The sequence below is a fragment of the Gossypium arboreum genome, chromosome 1 (genome assembly GCF_025698485.1).
Source record: "Gossypium arboreum isolate Shixiya-1 chromosome 1, ASM2569848v2, whole genome shotgun sequence".
Taxonomy (NCBI): domain Eukaryota; kingdom Viridiplantae; phylum Streptophyta; class Magnoliopsida; order Malvales; family Malvaceae; genus Gossypium; species Gossypium arboreum.
The window spans coordinates 1827455-1855265 of NC_069070.1; the positions used below are offsets into that span (position 1 = coordinate 1827455).

At 31.6% G+C, this 27811-nt stretch overlaps 1 long non-coding RNA gene across 1 annotated transcript; it reads left to right on the forward strand.

Moving 5' to 3' along the window:
* Window positions 1-13801: 13801 nt before the first annotated feature.
* Window positions 13802-25566, forward strand: LOC128290418 (uncharacterized). Its single transcript, XR_008280256.1, has 3 exons — window positions 13802-13884; window positions 19380-19486; window positions 25541-25566. It is a non-coding gene; the product is annotated as an uncharacterized LOC128290418 (long non-coding RNA).
* Window positions 25567-27811: the final 2245 nt, after the last annotated feature.

The window sequence follows — 27811 nt, forward strand, 5'->3', positions numbered from 1 at the left end:
TCCTTTTAGGAATCATGAAACTAGAACTTAAAATTTCAAACATTATAATTAAATTAAAGTTGTGCACAAATTCGATGTACTAAATCTCGAATAAGATTTTTTATAAATCAATGGAACTTAACTTAGATCCGGTCCAATTGATTAACTGCCACAGGATCGAGAATTCTTCAATTTTTTTTTATCTTATATGTACTTGGTTGTTTAATATAATTTATTTTATTTTATCAAAATAAATTTAATAATGCAAAACCCTTTCCAATATATAGTATTTGTTTTAGCTTTCTTCTCAAAAGAGAATGGAACTATAACATAAAATGCATAAAACATTAAAGACAATACCCTAATTTGCCTGATCTTGTCTCAAATGGATCTCTTTCTGTATTTGGAGGTTTAATTTTGCTATTAATTCTTGTATTATGTATAAGTTATGGATTTAGTCATTGTATTTTAATTTAATATTTTTAATCTTTATAATTTTAGGATTTTAAAATTTTAGTCCTAACTAAATGGTAGTTATTGAATTTATTAAATTCAATTCTACTATTTTCATTTTAATACGACAAATATATTATAGCATGTATAATGATATGATAGGTTGCTATTTCCATGTATTACTAAAACAAATCAGTTAATAGGTTTACTAATGGTCATTTGTATTAATATTGAAATGTTATAATTTAAAAATATAGAGACTAAACATTATCCAGTTAGAGAACATAGATTAAATATAAAACTTTACGCATAATATAATATTAATAGTAAAATTTAACCAAATAAATTTAACTTCTACCATTTAACCTAGACTAAAATTTTAAAATTTAAAAATAAAATAACTAAAATTGACTGATTCGAAAAATGTATGAACTAAATTCACAATTTATACAAAATATAGGATATAAAAGCAGAATTTTACTTTGTCTAGATGATGAAGAAAAAGAACAAAACAATAATAGGAACTGTTCCATGGCAGTTGTGTTAGGAGGCATTTTCCTAAAAGATGTGTTTCCTGTCTATTATATATTATATTATATGCATTAATTGAAAAAAGGGAAGATTTGAAAGGTAATTTTGTGTTGAGGGAAAAGATATGTTGGGGAATTGTTTAGGGAAAAACATGATTTGGTTTTATTTTATGTCCCTCATGTGATTTTCTTTTAAAACTCAAGAAATTTCATGTCACACTCAAATTAAAAATAAATATGGTTAAATTCTGTTATTAGACCCTATAATCTGTGTAAATTATGGAGTATACTTTAATTTGATTAATTTTAGGTATTATATTTTTGAATTTTGAAATTTAAGATCCGATCCAATGGTGATATTTAAATCTGTTTGGTTAAATTATGTTATTAGTCTTATATTATGCGTAAAGTTATAGATTTAGTCCACATTCACTAATTGGATCATTCTTAGTGGCTATATTTTTTGAATTTCAAAATTTTCATCTTGATGCAAACGACAACCTATTAAATCTATTAACTAATTTTTATGACTAATATATAAAAATAACAAACAAACATAACATGACACATGTGATAGTATATTTAACACATCAAATTTAAAAAATAACAGAACTTAACTTAATGAATAATGGTTAGGACTAAAATTTTCAAATTCTAAAAGTAAAGGGATTGAAAATGACCAAATTAAAGTACAAATACTAAATCCACAACTTACGCAAAATATAAGGTATAATAACAGAATTTGACCAATAAATATTATCCTATTCTCTCAACAAGGATTTGAGGTAAAAATTGAATAATTTTTTTAAAAAAATTTTACTATTATACTAATTTATAATTTCTTAAAACTAAAAGAATTATAAAACAAATTTTTTAAGAGCAAGGCCACACTGACTACCCCTCCGCTTCTGCCTCTCTATAAATATATTTTTCAAAATTTAAATTTTCGAATTTTTTATGAACAAAACCACTACCACTTTCATGTAGTAAATAAACCCTCTTCGCTTCTTTTCCATTTTTATGAGGTTGAAAGTGACTTCAACTATGGTCTTTCTTCTTTAATACCCCATTACTAAATTTTCTATTTTTATTGTCCCTTTTCGTCAATTGATTTCTACCAACTTCTCCCTTCTCATAATTAAGGCTAGAAATTGCAGGGTGAAGTCTTTGTTCCATTTTCCATTTATAATTAAAATGTACTCTAAGTCTTATATTCTTTATATATTTAGAATTTAGTTTTTTTTAAGAAATTTAAATTGTCTATTTTTAAATTTAAAATGCAAGTTTAATTGTTAGAATTGTTAAAGTTTTTCTATTAATTTCAAGTTAATTACAACGTTATTTTTTGTTACAAGTCTACTAGTGAGGATTTTTTGTTTATTTCAAAATGTAATCTCGACAAATTTGACAAAAGAATTTTAAGGTGGTGTTAACAATTAGACTTAAATTTCGAAATTTGAAAAATATAAGAACTAAATTCCTTAAAATAAAAATAGAAGGATCAAATTCTAAATTTACAAAGAAACATAAAGACTTGGTGCATATTTTAACCCTTTTGACATAATTTGATTTTCTTACTATTTTTTATTATGATCTTAGTCCAAATTAGTTGTTAAAAGATTAATTAGTTGACTGATATGAAATTTGAAAAATAAAAAAATGAAATCCAAAAGAGAAGGGGTTGTATGAAACTGTGATTTCACGTCATCCTTATTCATTTCCAATAGGAGAATGACAAATTAGATTTTTCATCTTGATTTTGAGCTATTTTAGTTGGATTTGAATTTTTTAGGGAAAAAAATGAGAATCAGGAGGAAAAATCTGATTTTGGAAATGAAAAAAGATAATGTGGAATTACAGTTTCATACAATTCCTTCTCAATCTAAATCTAAACTTTCTTATGACATTTTATGGAGAAATTGATTTCTATTCAACTTTATGATTTGAAAAAAGAAAAACCCCAAATTTGTTTTCACTAACTTATCATTAAAAAAATCTAATTCAACTTTATGATTTGAAAGATCACAATTTGATAATTCTTTTAAAAAAGGAAGAAATTATAAAACAAAAATATTGGATGATTTGTAGAATGAAAATTTTCTAGGCCAGATTATATTTTCTTGGAGCCTTATTTATTTTTCTCTCTTTGCTGCCTTTTTGTTTAAAAATGGTAATAGAAAAACAGCCCTAAACATGAAAACGATGAAAAATGAAGAAAACAAAAACATCATGAAATTAAAATTACATATAGAAAAGATTGCCTACTTTGCTTGACTGGTGAGGTAATTGTCCTCCATTTCCAATGGAAATTGAGAGACATTCAACACGATTATAACAAGGATGAATTATATTTGATGCACCGATAGTTTATAATATTGTATATTATTTATATATCAAATAACGATACTTTATTGATAATAAAATTATATAATTATTATATTAAATATGTTAAGGGATCTAGTGAGGGGAGCTTCCTAAATGGTGATATAAAGATACAAACTGTAAGATTCAAAGGAGAAGTGTTAGTGTAAGACCTGATATTAATTATGTAGGTCACCTAAGTGTGTAGGGACTCAAACCACCAACCTAAAGGACTCAGGCAGCATACTTTCAAGTATAGTAGCCCTAATATCACGCCATATACTGACATTTATCGTTTGAGTCTTGCAGGTCATATCCTTGTATCACTATCAAGGAAGACATCCCTCGTGAACAGTACATGACTCTTGGTGGAGGTGAAAGACAACACTCTGACATAAGAACAAAGACTTCGATTATTAGAAGAAGATTTTTGTTGAAAAAGTTGATCAACTCACCAAAAAAATATATATAAAATAGAAACACATGATCCATATGCATGCATGGAGACGACAGCTTCGATTATTGGGAGAGAAATTTTTTTGAAAAAATTTATCAGCTTAATAAAATATAAATAAGAAAAATTAGAAACACATGATCGATATGCATGCACGGGGAAAACGACATCGACTTTAAATCCTTAATGTAATGTGTACAATGATAATTTTTGTTTGCTGCTCTACATATATACCATTTCATTGTATTAATCATTTAGGGCAACTTAAGAGGCTTCAAGTTTCAACAAATAAGGACAAATTTTTATAAGTGATGTCTGTGTTAGATATGCCTAAAACTTTCCCACCCAGACCCAAATTTATAAGTGATTTTTTTTCTTTTTTTTTTTATTTTGAAAAATGTCTTGTTTTGGGTTTTTGATTAGGAAATTCTGAAATCTACGTGACCCATCTTTAATGACCTTTCAAACTGTAAAGCTGTGGACTTTTCGTTTAATAATGGTATTCATTTGAACGACTTTGGTCAGCTTTTAACCATTATTATGCTAATGATATTTCAGACTCATCTACATAACCATACCTTGATTAATTTTTGAATATATATATACACACGGCTACTTATAACATAAGTAACACATAATTAATATTTTTTCATTAAAAAATAATATGTATATTTAATTTAGATTATATTGAGGGATAACTTGGAAGAAGTTTTAGACATGTTGCTTGATGGATAGCTGATTGTTTTCTATTTGTTTTTTTGGTGAGATTTTTTCTTTTATACTCTGTCAAGAGTTAATGTGCCGTGAACAATTAACTACCTGGTGAGCTTGGTTCATAGAATTAAGAATATCTCGATTGGTAAACTTGCAATATTTAAAACAGATGTATCAATATAGGATGTGTAATAATTATAAAACTCACTTGCATGTGAAAAGACTTTGAATTATAAACCTAAAACTTATAATTCACTTACTTTCTATTGTTAGAAAATCAATTACTATACGATAAACGACATTTCGAAAATTTCTTTTAAAAAATCGACCTCCTTAACAAATTACTATTATTATAGAAAGTAATAACAATGACTACAGTTGGGCCATCATAAGGGGGGAAAACCCTAATTAATTAATCAATTATTGCATATTGAGACAGTAAAAAGTGTTTTGTTAGGGCATGACATGATGAGTTGGGTGTCTGTCGGAGAGGTGGCTAAAGGGAAAAAAAAGCATGAAAATACAAGTTAATAGATCTGCGTCATTAGGATAATAATAAAATAAACTCTTGAATAAAGTGGTGATCATAGGAGGCGACAAAGCTTTGCTTTAGGTTGGGTTTTTTGGATTGTTGGTGTTTTGATCTAAAATTTTTGCCTTTGCTTATTGCAGATTCTTCATATATGTCTCCCCTTTGTTAAATGATAGCTGCGTACATATCTGTTTGTTTCTCTAAAAACAAAAAAGAATAATAAAAGGGTATGGAAAACATGATTAGATTTGGTAATAAAAAGATGATTTTTGAATTGGAAATGATATTGCTTTTTAGTACTTAAAATTTGAAGTTATTAATATAAACTCGAGTTTAATTCAATTTAATTTCATTATAAAAAAATTTTAATAATTAAATCTTGCTCAAACTGAATTTCAAAATAATTAAAATGAAATAAAAAAGCGTTGGATGTAATTGTAATGTACATTATACAATCAAGGAGGGAATGTAAGATCGAATTTTGGAGATAAAAACGATGGCAAAGGGCAGGTGGTTGGCTTGGACCCCCAAAATGGTAAATTTTCTATTTAGCCCCTTAAATTTTTTTATGAAATCACATATTAGTATAATGATAAAATTACACTTTGCGCCCCAATAATTTATGATTCATCTCGACCCTCCAAAGTAATTTTCTGGCTTCACCCCAATTTGGAGATGATACTGTTGAGAGGGATAGTGATGAACCCCAGACCTCAAACATAAACTATAAAACGATCATGAAGAATATAAAAAGAAATCTGAAGGAATAACTTGAAATGATCATATTGTTAGACCATGAATCTTTTGCCAGCAATTCAAGACCATGAAGATTTGGACATATTGTTAGACAACTTTGAGAACCTAAAAAGAAAATATGTTTGAACTTTGAACACTAGCCCATTGGGGCAGGAGTAGCCCAGGTTAGGTGCATAGAAAAGCCTAAAAGAGAGAAGTTTGTGACCAAATCATAGTTATATTGCTCATGGGGTAAACCTATATCATGAACTAGATGAAGCGTTTGGACTTGAAAGTAAAAAAAGCCTTTCTTTTTTTCTCGTAAGCACAAAATTGGCTTAAAAATGAAGCAAAAGTGGGGTAATCACGAGAGTATAGATGTGGATGAGGGGTGTTTTGGTCTACAAATTTATTGAGACAAGACACCTTTTTCAAGATAGCTAAGCTAAACTTGCCTTGTTCACTTTTCTAGATTATGGTACTTGGAGCTACTTCAACTTAAAAACAGAAAAGAGAAAAGTGCTTGATTAAGAAAAGGGTGTATTAAAAAGGGGAGTGAATTTAAAATTTTATAGGGTAATCTATAATGGATATTATTCATGTATAGTTCATTAGGGTGTGTTTTTTTTTTCAGGGTATTTATCAGAGTAAGTCTAGTAACTAATCATTTGCATTCTATAAACCTATTAAGGGATAGATATTTGTTACAAATTTTAAAGCTGCTTCATACCGAGGATTAGAATCAAATCCTCAACCATTTGTTAAGGTAGTCATAAGGGTATGTTTCGATAAAAGAATTAGAGAAAAAATTTCATTCCATCAATGTTAAATATAAACTAATTTATTTGAGTAAAAATAACAAAAAGTTAAACATTTATATGGAATTTTAAAAAAAACCTCTCAAATGATACTTGGCCTATTTTCATACATGTACAAAATTTTTAAAGTTTTAATAATATTATTTTACTTTTATAGTATATAGTTAGTTTTGGCAAGAACAATGTTAATATCTCTTCCCTTATTTTTATTTTATAAAAAGAAACACTTTTTTAATAATTATTATTTGGAATAATCTATCTTCAAGAATAGTTATACTCGAAATAATTATATTCAAAATAAAACTTCAATTGAAAGCAACTTTTGTTCAAACAATTCTTATTTAGCATAATTATTCTTCAAAAAGAGCTATATTCAAAATAATTGTCATTCAAAACAACTCATAGTTAGAATCCTTGTTTTTCAAGAATAGCAATTGTTATGAACATTTACGTTGAGAGCATCTAACTTTAAAAATATAAATATTTAGAACAATTGTTGTTCAAAATAGTTCTACCAAGATTAATTCATATTCAAAACATGTTAGGAATAGCTCTTGTTAAGAACAACTCATGTTTGGAGTAGATCTTATTCAAGAATAACTCTTATTCAAAACGTGTTATGTTCATAATAACAATTCTTAGAATATTTTTTATTCAAGAACAACTTTTATTTAGAAAATCAATGTTTAAAACAACATTGTTAAAGAACAACGCCTTCATAGAATAACTTAGCATAGAACAAAATTATTCGAAAAGATATATCTTCCAAAAGATGTTCTACAGATGATGTTTCACATAATATTATTTCACCAAAATAGAGGAAGTACATATAACCTTGAAATATGATAGGAGTCTCGCATTAACTTCACCGTCTTAGTTTGATAAAACATATATAAATCTAGTTAAAAGGTCTCCTCTTAACTTTTTCTTGTAGTATTGAGTGTTTCTCTCTTTCTTTCAAAAAAAAAAAAATAGTGAACTCTTATTCACGATTCACCCTTATAAACAATTTAAATTGTAGTATTGAATATTATGATCCGACCATATAATGCAACTTAATAATTGTTAAACATTAGATAATCAATGAGTCAATATTTGCTTACATTTTTTTTTTGCATGCAAAACTATTAATGATATATACAAATGATGTTAATGTATAATGAAAATTTATAAAACCAATTTGTTCAAAAAATTACAAGTATAAATTGATGAATATACTACATTTAGGACACTAGGTCTTAACAATTGACAGCTTTATTGAAAACCATAGTGTAACATCCCCAAAATTTTCGAAGTTCGGAATAGTGACAAATAAATGATAAGTCGGTTATAATTTAAGAAATTCAGAAATTAGAAATTATCAACGTTATTAGACAATGAAGACAGACATTGAAGGTAACATGCAAAGTTTGTATACTAAGAGGAATCAATCTAGGATATTGACTAAATTGTAAGAAAGTGAAAAGTATTAGGGCCAAAGTAAGAAAATTAAGAGATAGAAATGATCGAATTGAATTAATGAAAGAGGGAGAGGGACTAGAGGTGGAAATTTACCTAAAGAAAGCATGAGTCATCCATGGAATTGTAGGAAAAGTTGGAGGACAAAATGGTAATTAATGGGCATAGATAATTATGGAAATGTAATGATTAAAGAGGAATGCGTAAAAGCATAATTGGTGGGGTAAAATGGTAAATATTATTTTATGATTATTATAATTAGATATTTTATTGGAAAAGTGTAGAAAAATGTAAAAAAAATGGTGAAAAAGATGAATAAAAAGCCATCTTCTCTATCTTTCACATCACCCTCCATAGCCATATTCTCAAAGTTTTACTTTCTTTTTCAAATAAGTCATTTTCACCATTTACAAGCCAATTAAGCTAAATTCCTCCAAATTTCTTCATAATTAGAGAGTGAAATCAATAGAGAAGTGTAGTAATCACTTCAATTTCATGAGAATCCCAACCATAGTTACCTTGGAGGAGAGAGAAAGTAGGGATAAATATTGGATATAAGAGATTGAGGTAAGAAATAATAACTTTATATGAAATATATGTTAGTTTTACTTGAATAACATAGCTTGTGATATGTGAATATAATTCTAATGTGTAAATATTGTATGTTTTTATATGGAAAATGAAGAAGAAATGAGAAACAAAGAAAGAAATAAAGTAAGGAAGGCGCCAAAGGAAGATCGAGAAGAAGAAAGCTTGATTCAAAGCCTTGAGTTGTAGGTACAACTAAAGTCTTATTTATTTTAAATATGTTGTTAATGGTTAAGCTTAATTAGATAAATAAATAATTTAATATGGTATTTAATCATAAGTTTACAAGTGACATAGATGAAGAATAAGGTATGGTAATGATTGCTTATAAAGATTGATGAATTGATTGTGTTTACTAAGTAAATTATAACAGAGAAATAGAAGGAAAAGTTAGAAAAGACTAAGGATGTGAAAAGGACTAAATTGTAAAAATTAAAAATAGAAATGTTACTTGTTAAAAGTAAGTGTATACATTAACTAATATGTAAAAGATTGATATCGAAATGTTATGGTAAGATTGTGAATAATATTGATGAAGTATGAGTAAGAATGGATTATATTGAAAAGTATGTAAAAGTGATATATGATATGTATAATAATGATTAATGATGAATTATCGAAATTATACTAAGTAATGAAACATGTTACATGTATTAAAAGAGATGAAATTTTATTTATTGAATTGATGTCCTAAGGACTAAATTGTAAAATATTTAAAAGTAACATGCGATAGCATTGATGAGAACAAATAGTGAATTATGGAAATGTACTAACAAATAATATATGTTACATGTATTATTAAAAGTGGAAAACTATTGTTATGTGAATTATTGTTACAAGGACTAAATTTAAATACATGTAAAGTATTTGAATTTTGTTCTGAAATGTGAAAATGTAATTGAGAATGATAAGAATGCCCAAGTAGACGAGATAAGAACTAGTGGGATATAGATGGCATGCCATTAAGGAAACTTAGCGTGCTCTCTATTAACTTGTTTCGGCGGTGTCCCGTTACGTACTTTTGTGTTATCCCATTATTCGCTTCAGCGATTTCCCATTCTGTTTTGTATATTTTATGTATTCTATTTAGTCTACTGGGCCTTTGTTAAGGGTAAAAAACTTTCTTGATTAAATATTTGAAATATTGTACCTATTGAATGAAAAGGCAAAAGATTATTGTATTGAAAATGATTAAATTGTGATCATATAACTAATGATAGTAGAAAGAAAGATGTGATAATTGGCTGGTAAATCATATATTGTTGAAGATAATAGGTCATTGAATGATTTTGTGTGAATGTTAATAAGTAAGCTAATGTTATGATAGATAAATTAATGGTAAGTGAAAAGCGAAGTGTAACAAGATTGGTATTAATAAATAGCATCGGTGAATGGAATGATGTGTTTAAAGAATAAATCAATTAAAGGCCATGAATAGTTAACATACTTTGAATAAATGTATGGAAGTGATGATTAAATAAGTTGGGATTATATGTTAAGTAAAATATAATTTAAATTTTTAGTTGTACTTACTAAGCTAGCAATATATTAACGCATGTTTTATACGTGTAGGTGAAGAGAAGTAAAAGTGTTTTAAGGATTGTAGCATTTCATCTTATCTCATCACATCAACAAATTCGAGGAAAAGAGTAAAATTCCTCTCTATTATGCTTCGATAAATGACATGTACCTAGGTGAGTTTTATGTTAGTAAATGGAAAGCTGAGGGATCTAAGTGTAAAACTAGGTACATGTTTAAAGTTTATAAGAAAATCATAAGTTATGAGTATCATGCTTGATTCTGAAAAATTGAGATTGGATAATATATTTTTATGTTTGAAATGGAAATTAATGTGTCTTAAAATGGTATATTGAACAAGTGAAGGTTTAAGTAAAATTTGGATTAAACTGCCAAATTATCCCCTAAATTTCAAACTACATGGTTTGTGAAAATCCACACGGTCTAGCCATACGGCTACGTGAACAACATGTATCAGCCACACGGTCATGTGAATACTAGAAGTTAGTGAATTTTAGAGCCACACAGTTTCTAAAACCTACACGGCCTAGGCACATAGCTATGTCCTCTACACGACCCGGGCACACGACGATGTCCCATTGTTTTTCAAAATAGCCCTTATTTCACTATAAAACACTAATCTAAAAGCAAAAATGTTTAAGAAACTTATCGGACTCCTCCTTGACATTGGTAATGGTTAATTCAATGAGTTTATAAGATATAAATAAGTTATAAAAGAGGTTCTGCTTATTAAACAATGATTGATTAATACTATTATATTTAATGTAGCATTCCTATACTTGATCTTATAGTCAGGTTGGGTATTGTAACACCCCTTACCCGACCCAGACATTATGACCGGATCCGACATGCCACATTGAAGCATTCAAAACATTTCCGATCCAGAAAGAAAACTTACTGAGTGTTTTAAAAGATGATTTCATTATAGGTTAAAGTGAATGGAAGCTATGCACCAGGTAGGAAACCGGAAAAGAGGAGGTGAGTCCATCGGACTGCTTAAGTACCAAACTCCCTTCGGATCCAATCCTAGACATGCAAACCGCCATTGCCATACCTTAACGTCATGTATATTTCTAGGAAACCAATTTGATTAAGTCCTTTTTAGGAAAAGTGATTAGTTTTGGAAAATATCTTCATTGCGGAAGCTTTGCTGTTTTTCGTGTTATTTTGAAATCAATTCTTGTTTTTTGAAAACGCGCCTAAAGCTATCCAATTTCAACAGTTAAATATAAATATTACCTATCTTAATAAAACATATAAAACCATCAAAAAAAATAAGCGGCCTTATTACATTTAAAAGCCCAAAACCTCAAACGTAATTAAAAGGATGTCCAGTTCACGGAAGAAAATCAAACTTTCAGAACGGGTGGCCACTCCGAATTCCCTCACAGCTCCAAGCCCACTATGGTTGGAGATTACCTGCGTGGATGAAAATAAAAGGGGTGAGTTTGGGGAAACTCAGTGTGTAAAATAACCCATAGTCTAAATCAGCTCAACCCACAGAAACAGAATAAGTTGGCCTTAGCCTAGAACATAAATTCAGAATAAAGCCTATAGGCCCATAACAGAACAGAACAGATATTACATGTTTATGTAGAAACCCAACCCAAATTCATCCATAACACCCCCGTACCAGCCTTACACCATGTGGGGAGACTACTCGACCCACCCAACCGCTACACACCACAGAAATCGCAGTGAGGCTGCCAGATATTATGACGAAGTCACCAGATACAGATATTGTGGCAGAGCCACCTGAACAGATATATGTGACAGAGCCACCAGATCAGATAATCGTGGCATAGCCACCAGAACAGATAATTGTGGCAGAGCCACCAGATCAGATAATTGTGGCATAGCCACCAAGACGCTTCCTCCATAATATAATCCATGTCCCTATGCAACGGATATATAATCATGGCATACATCATATAGAATCAGATCTGTAACATCCCAAAATAGGGCCTAAATGGAACAGTGGTTGCGAAACCACAAATTCGAGGTAGAATGTAACGGCCTAATTTTCAGTGGTGTCAAAAATGGTGATTTCAGATCACTAAATCGGACAAATAAGATTGAACAAGATAGTAACTTAATATTTATGAGTCAAGTAAGAATTTAGAAGAATTTGTGAAATGGTGAAATTAGTGAATTAAAATAATTTATTAGGTCAGACGGGTCAAAAACGAGGTATCGAGACCTCGAATTTAAAAATCGAGCTATAAATATTTTTATAAATATTTATGAAGTGTCATTGAGTTAGTATTAAAGTTTCAGTAGAAAATTTTGATGTTTGGATAGCTAATTAATTAAAAGGACTAAATGAAAATAACTCAAAATTTATTAAATTGTGAGTAAATAGCTTAAGTATTTAAAAGATGGATTTAAAGAGCAATTAGACCCAAAGGTTAATGGCTGGACGGTTTGGGTATGAAATAAGCAAGAAAACAATGTGAACAAGGGACAAAATTGGAATTAGCATAAAAGTTAATAGTTAAAAAAATGATGTGATTGAAAATCTAGACATTTCTTCATCTTTCTCAGCCAGAAACACCGTAATAGGTCTCCTATGCTGGTTTTTCATATTTTTGCACCATGTAAGTTCAATTTTTACTATTTCTTAGTAATTTTTATGTTTTTGTGACTTTTACAATTAGGTCCAATCATCTAATTCATTAGTTTTTGATTTGGTGGGTGAAATTGGAAGTTACCCTGGCTGAGTAAGGGTAGTTTATGATGAATTATTATGAAATTGAAGTTCTAATTTCATATTAAGATTGTTTTATTAAGTCATTTTGATAGAAAATGGTATTTAGGACCTAATTGTGAGCAAAATTGTGAATTAGATGTTGGTGTTGAAATTCAGAATATCAAAGGCTGTGAAATAGTTTATAATGATAAAATAAAAGTGTTAATTTAGAAAAAATTAGTTCAATTGATGGGTGAATTGAGTAGGGACTAAATTGTAAAAACTGTAAATTTTGGGGTAAAAGTGCAATTTCAAATTTTGAACAGCATAAATTGTGAAGTGAAATAGAAATCAAATAAATGCTAATGGGTAGAAATATTTTATATTATAGATCAAGAATCCAAAGAAGAACGAGGAAAAGAAAAGTAAAGGACTAAAGTGTAAGGTTTAGTCACATTTTGTATCAAGGTAAGTTTACAGTAAATAAATGCAATATTCTTTTATTTTACATTATTATTGTCAATTTCAGCATTTATATATTTATGTTATGAAAATATTTAAAGTCGAATTTAAGGTGAAGTGACAGAGGAAAAGTGTTAGAAAGCCCGGTTGAACCCTAGGAATGTTAGGATATTAGGGTTGACAGACGAAACGAAATGAGCCATGTAAGTCCATATTAGAAATATGGCTTTGGAGACAGGATTGAGCCATGTAAGTCCATATTATATATGGCATTGGAGACAGAATAATTCATGTAAGTCCATGTCAAAGACATGGCATTGGCGAGATATTGATGAGCAGAACGGCCTAGTATCCTTAGTATTCCGAGTGGTTCAACGGGTCAGGATACGAGTTAAATTACAGTGAATTAACAGCAAAGGAAAAGTAGATTATACTTATGAAAAGGAAAGGTCGTAAGAAAGAAGGTAAGGGAATAAAGAATAAGATAGAAATTGAGAAGTAAAGAAATTTATGATGTTAGATGATATTATGCATAATTATCCATTATGTTGAATGTTGTGATTTATTTGCTTGTAAGCTTACTAAGCCTAGTGCTTAATCTCTTTATTTTCTTCTTCTTATAGTACTTATCTAGTCACTCGGGATCGAAGGAAATGTCGGAGGCCGATCACACTATCAAAGAAATAACTCGGTATAACTAGTCGTTTTATTTTGGGTATGGCATGTATAGAAACTTAGCTACTTTTGGTATAATATGAATAATGAATGATGTGTAAATACTTGCTAGTGATTAGCTAAGAAAATAGCTGATGATATACATGTTTATTAATATGTATGATTGAATGATGATTATCACATGAAAATTATGAAAAATGTGAAAGTAACCTAAAAACAGATTCAAGTAATGAAATGATGTAACTTTGAAAAATCACTAAAAATTGTAAAAACATAGTTTGAAGATGAATAATATAAGAAATTAAAGCTTATTATGTATATTTTCTTATGGAATAAGCAAAACAGGTAAAAGTATTATATTTTATGATATATCTGAGTTTTAGTGAAACAGGTCAGAGCGATTTCTGGATCCCCTGTTTCAACTTTGGAAATTCACCATAAATTGTACAAAACTAATTAGAAGGTATAATTTATATGGTTAGAATGCTTGTTGAATCTAGTTTTGAGAGAAACAAACGACTTAGTCATATGAATTTTGTACAGGAAGAAAAATGGTTCGCGATGAAGAAGAGGTCAGTGCAGTCGAGTTTTGAAACAGGGAAAAATTTAACTAATAAACTGTACTAATTGGCTAAGTCAAAATTCTAGAAAAAATTAGTAGATATATATATGAGTCTAGTTTCATGAAAAATTTACGGATCTTAATTTCGAGTTTTGAAACTCGAGAAATGAATTTTTAAGTAACCATGATGCAGAAAAACAGTTTATTCCGAAAATTAAAATAAGTGATTTAGAGTTGTTTAAAAGGTAAGATAAGTTTAGTAACACCTCAAGCTTGACTCGGTGACGGTTTCAAGGCGTGGGGCGTTACATTTATTGGTATCGAGCAGGTTTAGTCGGTTCTCGGAACAGCTAGTGTGAGAAAAAGTCTAGCTATACATGCCATACTTGTATTTTGATAGTGTGACGACTCACGACGATTTTTAAATATTTTGTTTTATTGTAATGGATCCCGAGTGAGCTGGTGATGATGATGTAGAAAGTAATGCGCTGCTCCCATAGAAGGGTAGCGCCATCGAGAATAGGCCAAGAATGAGTTAATCGGGAGGAGTGACTCGAAAGCTCTCTTCCAAGCTTTGAATGATTTGTTTGTCGAGTTCGTTAAATGCGAATCCGGCAGCTTAGACCTCCACCCCTCATGATTCTCGGGCTACCCATGTAGCTCAAGCTCCCCAATCACAGGTACAGTGATAAGAGAAAAGCCACCAGTTGATAGAATCAGGAAACAAAGGGCAGAAGAGTTTCGAGCAACAAAAGATGATGATGCAGAAAGAGCAGAATTTTGGTTAGAAAATACTATCGAGTCTTTGATGAGTTATCTTGTACACCGAGGAATGTATGGAATGTGTAGTATCACTTCTTAGAGACTCGACCTACTACTGGTGGAAGACACTTGTATCGCTTGTACCAAAGGAGAGGGTCACTTGGGATTTCTTTCGGAGGAATTTCGTAAAAAGTACATCATCGAGGTTTATTGACCGAAGAGAAAGGAATTCTGGAATTGAAACAAGGTAATATGACGGATCGATGAGATTCGCTTAAATTATCGGCAACTTAACAAGGTAACAAGAAAGAACAAGTATCAATTGCCTAGAATTGATGATCTGTTTGATCAATTGAAGGAGCTCTTGTGTTTTCAAGATAGATTTGAGATTCGGATATTATCGGTTGTGAGTTAAAGAGTCGATGTCTTGAAGACGCTTTCGACTAGGTATGGTCATTATGAGTTCCTTGTGATGCCATTTGACTTGACTAATGCTCCTGCCATTTTCATGGACTTAATGAACCGAATTTTCGGACCGTACTTGGATAAGTTTGTAGTTTTGTTTATTGATGATATCTTGATTTATTCTCATGATGAGACCGAGCATGCGAGCATTTGAGAACGCTTTCTGATTCGAAAGATAATCGGTTGTATGTCAAGTTCAGCAAAAGTGAGTTCTCGTTACGAAGTTGGTTTTCTTAGACATATTGTTTCGTGAAGGTATTAAGGTTGATCCGAGCAAGATTTCAGCCATTGTTGATTGGAAGCCTCCTAGAAATGTATCAAAAGTTAGAAGTTTTCTTGGTCTTGCGGATATTATAGGCGATTTGTAGAGGATTTTCCATGATAGCTACCCGTGACAAGATTGCTGCGAAAGGATGTTAAGTTTGAATGGATGAGAAGTGTCAACGAGTTTTGACAAGTTAAAAGCATTGTTGACTAAAGCTCCTGCTTTAGTGCAACTAGAACCGTAAGGAGTTTGTGATTTATGATGATGCGTCCATGAATGGACTTGGTTGTGTACTTATGCAGGAGGGAAGGTAATTGCTTATGCCTCTAGACAACTAAAGCCACATGAGAAGAACTATTCGACACATGATTTAGAGCTAGCTGCCATTGTTTTTGCGCTGAAGATTTGGAGACATCATTTGTACGGTGAGAAGTGCCACATATTCACTGATCACAAAAGTTTGAAATATTTGATGACTCAAAAAGATTTGAATTTGAGGCAAAGAAGATGGTTAGAGTTGATTAAAGATTATGAGCTAGTGATCGATTATCACCTGTAAGGCAAATGTTGTTCTTGATGCTTTGAGTAGGAAATCTTTATTTGCATTAAGAGCTTTGAACACTAGTCTAGCCTTATCAGATGATGGTTTTATCTTAGCTGAGTTGAGAGCTAAACCGATGTTTCTTGAAGAAATTTGTGAAGCTCAAAAAAAAAATGACAATGAGTTGTTAACCAAAAGAGATCAGTGCGAGTCGGATGTAGAGTCAGATTTTCAGATCAGTTCTGACGGTTGTTTGATGTTCCGAGACAGGGTATGCATACCGAAGAATGATGAGCTTATTCGAAAGATTTTACAAGAAGCACATAGTAGTTCTTTGTCTATTCATCCAGGTAGTATAAAGATGGATAATGATTTAAAAAAAATGTCTTGGTGGGTAGGAATGAAAAGGGACATTTGAGTTTGTTTTAGATGTTTGATCTGTCAATGGGTAAGGCCGAACATCGGTACCTTCAGTTTATTGCAGCTGTGCTAGTCCACGAGTGGAAATGGGATCGAGTTACTATGGATTTTGTGACAGGATTGCCGTTTACAGAGAAAGAAAGATGCGAGATAGGTTGTGATTGATAAGTTAACGAAGTCGGCTCATTTTATCCCATTCAGTATGGATTATTCACTTGACAAGTTGGCGAGTTGTATATGTCGAGATAGTCAAACTACACGGTACCATTATCGATCATTTCGCATGAGATCCAAGATTTACTTCACGGTTTTGGAAGAAATTACGAAGGCTTTGGGCACAAAGTTGAGTTTTAGTACAGCTTTCCACCCTCAAACCGACGGTCAGTCAGAGAGAGTTATTCAGGTACTTGAAGATATGCTTAGATGTTGTGTACTGGAATTTCAAGGTAGTTGGGAAAAATATTTACCATTAGTAGAGTTTGCCTACAATAATAGTTATCAGTCGAGTTTGAAGATGGCACCTTATGAAGCTTTGTATGGACGTAAATGTCGCACACCTTTATATTGGACAGAGCTTAAAGAAAGCTTGGATTCTGAGGTTGATCTAGTTAAAGAAAGAAGAAAAGTGAAAGTTATCGAAGTTGTTTAAAAGCGACTTGAGACGGTGTAAGTCATATCGATTTAAAAAGAAAAGAGATTGAATATCAAGTTGGTGACAAAGTTTTTTTTTTTTTTTTGAAAGTATCCCCGTGGAAGAAAGTTCTCAGATTTGGCAAGAAAGGCAAACTAAGTCCATGTTTTATTGGACCGTTTGAAGTGATTGAGAGAGTCGGACCATTAGCATATTGGTTAGCTTTCCCGATTGAGTTAGAAAGATTCAAAATGTATTTCATGTGTCTATGCTACGTCGTTATTATTCAGATCCGTCACATGTGATTTCTTAGACAAAGGTTGAGATTCAACCAGACATGACTTACGGTGAAGAACCGGTAAAGATTCTAGCTCGAGAGGTAAAGCAATTAAGGAATAAAAGTATTGCACTTGTGAAAGTACTATGGAATAGACACGGGGTAGATGAGGCTACATGGGAACTCGAAGAGGCTATGCGAAAATAGTACCAAAATCTCTTCACGGTAAGATTTTGGGACAAAAATCCCTAAAGGGGGAGAAATGTAACATCCGAAATAGGGCCTAAATGGAACAATGGTTGCGAAACCACAAATCGAGGTAGAATGTAACGGCCTAATTTTCAGTGGTGTCAAAATGGTGATTTCAGATCACTAAATCGGACAAATAAGATTGAACAAGATAGTAACTTAATATTTATGAGTCAAGTAAGAATTTAGAAGAATTTGTGAAATGGTGAAATTAGTGAATTAAAATAATTTATTAGGTCAGACGGGTCAAAAACGAGGTATCGAGACCTCGAATTTGAAAATCGAGCTATAAATATTTTTATAAATATTTATGAAGTGTCATTGAGTTAGTATTAAAGTTTCAGTTAGAAAATTTTGATGTTTGGATAGCTAATTAATTAAAAGGACTAAGCGAAAATAACTCAAAATTTATTAAATTGTGAGTAAATAGCTTAAGTATTTAAAAGATGGATTTAAAGAGCAATTAGACCCAAAGGTTAATGGCTGGACGGTTTGGGTATGAAATAAGCAAGAAAACAATGTGAACAAGGGACAAAATTGGAATTAGCATAAAAGTTAATAGTTAAAAAATGATGTGATTGAAAATCTAGACATTTCTTCATCTTTCTCAGCCGAAACACCGTAATAGGTCTCCTATGCTGGTTTTTCATATTTTTGCACCATGTAAGTTCAATTTTACTATTTCTTAGTAATTTTATGTTTTTGTGACTTTTACAATTAGGTCCAATCATCTAATTCATTAGTTTTTGATTTGGTGGGTGAAATTGGAAGTTACCCTGGCTGAGTAAGGGTAGTTTATGATGAATTATTATGAAATTGAAGTTCTAATTTCATATTAAGATTGTTTTATTAAGTCATTTTGATAGAAAATGGTATTTAGGACCTAATTGTGAGCAAAATTGTGAATTAGATGTTGGTGTTGAAATTCAGAATATCAAAGGCTGTGAAATAGTTTATAATGATAAAATAAAAGTGTTAATTTAGAAAAATTAGTTCAATTGATGGGTGAATTGAGTAGGGACTAAATTGTAAAAACTATAAATTTTGGGGTAAAAGTGCAATTTCAAATTTTGAACAGCATAAATTGTGAAGTGAAATAGAAATCAAATAAATGCTAATGGGTAGAAATATTTTATATTATAGATCAAGAATCCAAAGAAGAACGAGGAAAAGAAAAGTAAAGGACTAAAGTGTAAGGTTTAGTCACATTTTGTATCAAGGTAAGTTTACAGTAAATAAATGCAATATTCTTTTATTTTACATTATTATTGTCAATTTCCAGCATTTATATATTTATGTTATGAAAATATTTAAAGTCGAATTTAAGGTGAAGTGATGAGAGGAAAAGTGTTAGAAAGCCCGGTTGAACCCTAGGAATGTTAGGATATTAGGGTTGACAGACGAAATGAAATGAGCCATGTAAGTCCATATTAGAAATATGGCTTTGGAGACAGGATTGAGCCATGTAAGTCCATATTATATATGGCATTGGAGACAGAATAATTCATGTAAGTCCATGTCAAAGACATGGCATTGGCAGGATATTGATAGACAGGAACGGCCCTAGTATCCTTAGTATTCCGAGTGGTTCAACGGGTCAGGATACGAGTTAAATTACAGTGAATTAACAGCAAAGGAAAAGTAGATTATACTTATGAAAAAGGAAAGGTCAGGTAAGAAAGAAGGTAAGGGAATAAAGAATAAGATAGAAATTGAGAAGTAAAGAAATTTATGATGTTAGATGATATTATGCATAATTATCCATTATGTTGAATGTTGTGATTTATTTGCTTGTAAGCTTACTAAGCCTAGTGCTTAATCTCTTTATTTTCTTCTTCTTATAGTACTTATCTAGTCACTCGGGGATCGAAGGAAATGTCGGAGGCCGATCACACTATCAAAGAAATAACTCAGTATAACTAGTCGTTTTATTTTGGGTATGGCATGTATAGAAACTTAGCTACTTTTGGTATAATATGAATAATGAATGATGTGTAAATACTTGCTAGTGATTAGCTAAGAAAATAGCTGATGATATACATGTTTATTAATATGTATGATTGAATGATGATTATCACATGAAAATTATGAAAATGTGAAAGTAACCTAAAACAGATTCAAGTAACAGAAATGATGTAACTTTGAAAAATCACTAAAATTGTAAAAACATAGTTTGAAGATGAATAATATAAGAAATTAAAGCTTATTATGTATATTTTCTTATGGAATAAGCAAAACAGGTAAAAGTATTATATTTTATGATATATCTGAGTTTTAGTGAAACAGGGTCAGAGCGATTTCTGGATCCCTGTTTCAACTTTGGAAATTCACCATAAATTGTACAAAACTAATTAGAAGGTATAATTTATATGGTTAGAATGCTTGTTGAATCTAGTTTTGAGAGAAACAAACGACTTAGTCATATGAATTTTGTACAGGAAGAAAAATGGTTCGCAAGAAGAAGAGGTCAGTGCAGTCGAGTTTTGAAACAGGGAAAAATTTAACTAATAAACTGTACTAATTGGCTAAGTCAAAATTCTAGAAAAAATTAGTAGATATATATATGAGTCTAGTTTCATGAAAAATTTACGGATCTTAATTTCGAGTTTTGAAACTCGAGAAATGAATTTTAAGTAACCATGATGCAGAAAAACAGTTTATTCCGAAAATTAAAATAAGTGATTTAGAGTTGTTTAAAAGGTAAGATAAGTTTAGTAACACCTCAAGCTTGACTCGGTGACGGTTTCAAGCGTGGGGCGTTACATTTATTGGTATCGAGCAGGTTTAGTCGGTTCTCGGAACAGCTAGTGTGAGAAAAGTCTAGCTATACATGCCATACTTGTATTTTGATAGTGTGACGACTCGACGATTTTTAAATATTTTGTTTTATTGTAATGGATCCCGAGTGAGCTGGTGATGATGATGTAGAAAGTAATGCGCTGCTCCCATAGAAGGGTAGCGCCATCGAGAATAGGCCATAATGCTTAATCGGGAGGAGTGACTCGAGAAGCTCTCTTCCAAGCTTTGAATGATTTGTTTGTCGAGTTCGTTCGCATGCGAATCCGGCAGCTTAGACCTCCACCCCTCATGATTCTCGGGCTACCCATGTAGCTCAAGCTCCCCAATCACGTGCAAGGATAAGAGAAAAGCCACCATTGATAGAATCAGAAACAAAGGGCGTAAGAGTTTGAGCAACAAAAGATGATGATGCGAGAAAAGCGAATTTTGGTTAGAAAATACTATCGAGTCTTTGATGAGTTATCTTGTACACCGAGGAATGTATGGAATGTGTAGTATCACTTCTTAGAGACTCACCTACTACTGGTGGAAGACACTTGTATCGGTTGTACCAAAGGAGAGGGTCACTTGGGATTTCTTTCGGAGGAATTTCGTAAAAAGTACATCATCGAGGTTTATTGACCGAAGAGAAAGGAATTCTGGAATTGAAACAAGGTAATATGACGGATCGATGAGATTCTCGCTTAAATTATCGGCAACTTAACAAGGTAACAATAAAGAACAAGTATCAATTGCCTAGAATTGATGATCTGTTTGATCAATTGAAGGAGCTCTTGTGTTTTCAAGATAGATTTGAGATTCGGATATTATCGGTTGTGAGTTAAAGAGTCGATGTCTTGAAGACGCTTTCGACTAGGTATGGTCATTATGAGTTCCTTGTGATGCCATTTGACTTGACTAATGCTCCCGCCATTTTCATGGACTTAATGAACCGAATTTTCGGACCGTACTTGGATAAGTTTGTAGTTTTGTTTATTGATGATATCTTGATTTATTCTCATGATGAGGCCGAGCATGCGAGCATTTGAGAACGCTTTCTGATTCGAAAGATAATCGGTTGTATGTCAAGTTCAGCAAAAGTGAGTTCGTTACGAAGTTGGTTTTCTTAGACATATTGTTTCGGTGAAGGTATTAAGGTTGATCCGAGCAAGATTTCACCATTGTTGATTGGAAGCCTCCTAGAAATGTATCAAAAGTTAGAAGTTTTCTTGGTCTTGCCGGATATTATAGGCGATTTGTAGAGGATTTTCCATGATAGCTACCCGTGACAAGATTGCTGCGAAAGGATGTTAAGTTTGAATGGATGAGAAGTGTCAACGAGTTTTGACAAGTTAAAAGCATTGTTGACTAAAGCTCTGCTTTAGTGCAACTAGAACCGTAAGGAGTTTGTGATTCTGATGATGCGTCCATGAATGGACTTGGTTGTGTACTTATGCAGAAGGAAGGTAATTGCTTATGCCTCTAGACAACTAAAGCCACATGAGAAGAACTATCGACACATGATTTAGAGCTAGCGCCATTGTTTTTTGCTTGAAAATTTGGAGACATCATTTGTATGCGGTGAGAAGTGCCACATATTCACCGATCACAAAAGTTTGAAATATTTGATGACTCAAAAGATTTGAATTTGAGGCAAAGAAGATGGTTAGAGTTGATTAAAGATTATGAGCTAGTGATCGATTATCACCCGTAAGGCAAATGTTGTTGCTTGATGCTTTGAGTAGGAAATCTTTATTTGCATTAAGAGCTTTGAACACTAGTCTAGCCTTATCGGATGATGGTTTTATCTTAGCTGAGTTGAGAGCTAAACCGATGTTTCTTGAAGAAATTTGTGAAGCTCAAAAAAAAAAATGATGATGAGTTGTTAACCAAAAGAGATCGGTCTGAGTCGGATGTAGAGTCGATTTTCAGATCGATTCGGCGGTTGTTTGATGTTCCGAGACAGGTATGCATACCAAGAATGATGAGCTTATTCGAAAGATTTTACAAGAAGCACATAGTAGTTCTTTGTCTATTCATCCGTAGTATAAAGATGTATAATGATTTAAAAAAAATGTCTTGGTGGGTAGGAATGAAAAGGACATTTGAGTTTGTTTTAGATGTTTGATCTGTCAATGGTAAAGGCCGAACATCGGTACCTTCGAGTTTATTGCAGCTGTGCTAGTCCCCGAGTGGAAATGGGATCGAGTTACTATGGATTTTGTGACGGATTGCCGTTACACAGAAAGAAAGATGCAATATAGGTTGTGATTGATAAGTTAACGAAGTCGGCTCATTTTATCCCGATTCAGTATGGATTATTCACTTGACAAGTTGGCGAGTTGTATATGTCGAGATAGTCAAACTACACAGGTACCATTATCGATCATTTCGAATGAGATCCAAGATTTACTTCACGGTTTTGGAAGAAATTACGAAGGCTTTGGGCACAAAGTTGAGTTTTAGTCTGACTTTCCACCCTCAAACCGACGGTCGGTCGAGAGAGTTATTCGGTACTTGAAGATATGCTTAGATGTTGTGTATTAGAATTTCAAGGTAGTTGGGAAAAATATTTACCATTAGTAGAGTTTGCCTACAATAATAGTTATCGATCGAGTTTGAAGATGGCACCTTATGAAGCTTTGTATGGACGTAAATGTCGCACACCTTTATATTGGATGAGCTTAAAGAAAGCCGGATTCTGAGGTTGATCTAGTTAAAGAAAAGAAGAAAAAGTGAAAGTTATCGAAGTTGTTTAAAAGCGACTTGAGACGGTAAAGTCATATGCGATTTAAAAGAAAAGAGATTGAATATCAAGTTGGTGACAAAGTTTTTTTTTTTTTTTTGAAAGTATCCCCGTGGAAGAAAGTTCTCAGATTTGGCAAGAAAGGCAAACTAAGTCCATGTTTTATTGGACCGTTTGAAGTGATTGAGAGAGTCGGACCATTAGCATATTGGTTAGCTTTCCCGATTGAGTTAGAGAAGATTCAAAATGTATTTCATGTGTCTATGCTACGTCGTTATTATTCAGATCCGTCACATGTGATTTCTTAGACAAAGGTTGAGATTCAACCGGACATGACTTACTGGTGAAGAACCCAGTAAAGATTCTAGCTCGAGAGGTAAAGCAATTAAGGAATAAAAGTATTGCACTTGTGAAAGTACTATGGAATAGACACGGGGTAGATGAGGCTACATGGGAACTCAAGAGGCTATGCGAAAATAGTACCAAAATCTCTTCACAGTAAGATTTTGGGACAAAAATCCCTAAAGGGGGAGAAATGTAACATCCCGAAATAGGGCCTAAATGGAGCAAAGGTTGCGAAACCACAAATCGAGGTAGAATGTAACTACCTAATTTTCAGTGGTGTCAAAAATGGTGATTTCAGATCACTAAATCGGACAAATAAGATTGAACAAGATAGTAACTTAATATTTATGAGTCAAGTAAGAATTTAGAAGAATTTGTGAAATGGTGAAATTAGTGAATTAAAATAATTTATTAGGTCAGACGGGTCAAAAACGAGGTATCGAGACCTCGAATTTGAAAATCGAGCTATAAATATTTTTATAAATATTTATGAAGTGTCATTGAGTTAGTATTAAAGTTTCGTTAGAAAATTTTGATGTTTGGATAGCTAATTAATTAAAAAGGACTAAACTGAAAATAACTCAAAATTTATTAAATTGTGAGTAAATAGCTTAAGTATTTAAAAAGATGGATTTAAAGAGCAATTAGACCCAAAGGTTAATGGCTGGACGGTTTGGGTATGAAATAAGCAAGAAAACAATGTGAACAAGGGACAAAATTGGAATTAGCATAAAAGTTAATAGTTAAAAAAATGATGTGATTGAAAATCTAGACATTTCTTCATCTTTCTCAGCCAGAAACACCGTAATAGGTCTCCTATGCTGGTTTTTCATATTTTTGCACCATGTAAGTTCAATTTTTACTATTTCTTAGTAATTTTTATGTTTTTGTGACTTTTACAATTAGGTCCAATCATCTAATTCATTAGTTTTTGATTTGGTGGGTGAAATTGGAAGTTACCCTGGCTGAGTAAGGGTAGTTTATGATGAATTATTATGAAATTGAAGTTCTAATTTCATATTAAGATTGTTTTATTAAGTCATTTTGATAGAAAATGGTATTTAGGACCTAATTGTGAGCAAAATTGTGAATTAGATGTTGGTGTTGAAATTCAGAATATCAAAGGCTGTGAAATAGTTTATAATGATAAAATAAAAGTGTTAATTTAGAAAAAATTAGTTCAATTGATGGGTGAATTGAGTAGGGACTAAATTGTAAAACTATAAATTTTGGGGTAAAAGTGCAATTTCAAATTTTGAACAGCATAAATTGTGAAGTGAAATAGAAATCAAATAAATGCTAATGGGTAGAAATATTTTATATTATAGATCAAGAATCCAAAGAAGAACGAGGAAAAGAAAAAGTAAAGGACTAAAGTGTAAGGTTTAGTCACATTTTGTATCAAGGTAAGTTTACAGTAAATAAATGCAATATTCTTTTATTTTACATTATTATTGTCAATTTCAGCATTTATATATTTATGTTATGAAAATATTTAAAGTCGAATTTAAGGTGAAGTGACAGAGGAAAAGTGTTAGAAAGCCGGTTGAACCCTAGGAATGTTAGGATATTAGGGTTGACAGATGAATGAAATGAGCCATGTAAGTCCATATTAGAAATATGGCTTTGGAGACAGGATTGAGCCATGTAAGTCCATATTATATATGGCATTGGAGACAGGAATAATTCATGTAAGTCCATGTCAAAGACATGGCATTGGCGAGATATTGATGAGCAGAACGGCCCTAGTATCCTTAGTATTCCGAGTGGTTCAACGGGTCAGGATACGAGTTAAATTACAGTGAATTAACAGCAAAGGAAAAGTAGATTATACTTATGAAAAGGAAAGGTCGTAAGAAAGAAGGTAAGGGAATAAAGAATAAGATAGAAATTGAGAAGTAAAGAAATTTATGATGTTAGATGATATTATGCATAATTATCCATTATGTTGAATGTTGTGATTTATTTGCTTGTAAGCTTACTAAGCCTAGTGCTTAATCTCTTTATTTTCTTCTTCTTATAGTACTTATCTAGTCACTCGGGGATCGAAGGAAATGTCGGAGGCCGATCACACTATCAAAGAAATAACTCGGTATAACTAGTCGTTTTATTTTGGGTATGGCATGTATAGAAACTTAGCTACTTTTGGTATAATATGAATAATGAATGATGTGTAAATACTTGCTAGTGATTAGCTAAGAAAATAGCTGATGATATACATGTTTATTAATATGTATGATTGAATGATGATTATCACATGAAAATTATGAAAAATGTGAAAGTAACCTAAAAACAGATTCAAGTAACAGAAATGATGTAACTTTGAAAAATCACTAAAAATTGTAAAAACATAGTTTGAAGATGAATAATATAAGAAATTAAAGCTTATTATGTATATTTTCTTATGGAATAAGAAAAACAGGTAAAAGTATTATATTTTATGATATATCTGAGTTTTAGTGAAACAGGGTCAGAGCGATTTCTGGATCCCCTGTTTCAACTTTGGAAATTCACCATAAATTGTACAAAACTAATTAGAAGGTATAATTTATATGGTTAGAATGCTTGTTGAATCTAGTTTTGAGAGAAATAAACGACTTAGTCATATGAATTTTGTACAGGAAGAAAAATGGTTCGCAGTAAGAAGAGGTCAGTGCAGTCGAGTTTTGAAATAGGGAAAAATTTAACTAATAAACTGTACTAATTGGCTAAGTCAAAAATTCTAGAAAAAAATTAGTAGATATATATATGAGTCTAGTTTCATGAAAAATTTACGGATCTTAATTTCGAGTTTTGAAACTCGAGAAATGAATTTTTAAGTAACCATGATGCAGAAAAACAGTTTATTCCGAAAATTAAAATAAGTGATTTAGAGTTGTTTAAAAGGTAAGATAAGTTTAGTAACACCTCAAGCTTGACTCCGGTGACGGTTTCGGGCGTGGGGGCTTTACAAGATCGTCATGCTTTTCAGTCAAAATTAACCCTAGGGGTATAACGGTAATTTTACACCTAGGGGTATAACAGTAATTTTCCATACATAGGGGTATTATAGTAATTTAGCTGCTTTTAGGGTTTTCATGCATATCCTAACTATTTACGTACTATTAGAACACTTACAAGATACTTACGAATTGGGCCGTTGGCCCATGAACCCGATCTTTGGCCCATTAAGCCCAAATTATCAAAATGTACGAAATCGCGCGTACTGCAGTTTATTACTTTAGATTACCAAATATACAAACCCAACTATCTTACGAGCATTCGCACATTCGCAAATTCCCAAAATTCTAACTTTTCGGCATTTCGGCTTTTCGGCTTTTGTCAATCTAGTCTATGAGAGGGTGTCAGTTACACACCTGTTTGCGACGATATGCTGACGAGATCCACACACGAACTGCCTACAATTGGATTACTAACACGTTAATCTAACTATTCAAATACAAACTACGTATTAACCCCTTACAATATTCGGCCAACCACACCTACAGATCATAGTAAGCTTATAAGAAATCAATAAGCAACTCATTAACAATTTTTTTATCAATGTTTACCACATAATCAAAATTTCATTGCAAGCTGTCTTTCTGAGCAATAGTCACTAAATCATTTATAACTGGAGCTACGAAACTCCAAATCAAGTGCTGTTAATTTTCCCTAAAAATAAACTCATATATCTTTTATCCATAAAATTTTCAGAATTTTTGGTTTAGCCAATCAATACCAGATATTTCTCAAAATTTTCCCATGTTTCACTATTTGACTAATCTGATCACTCTTCATTAC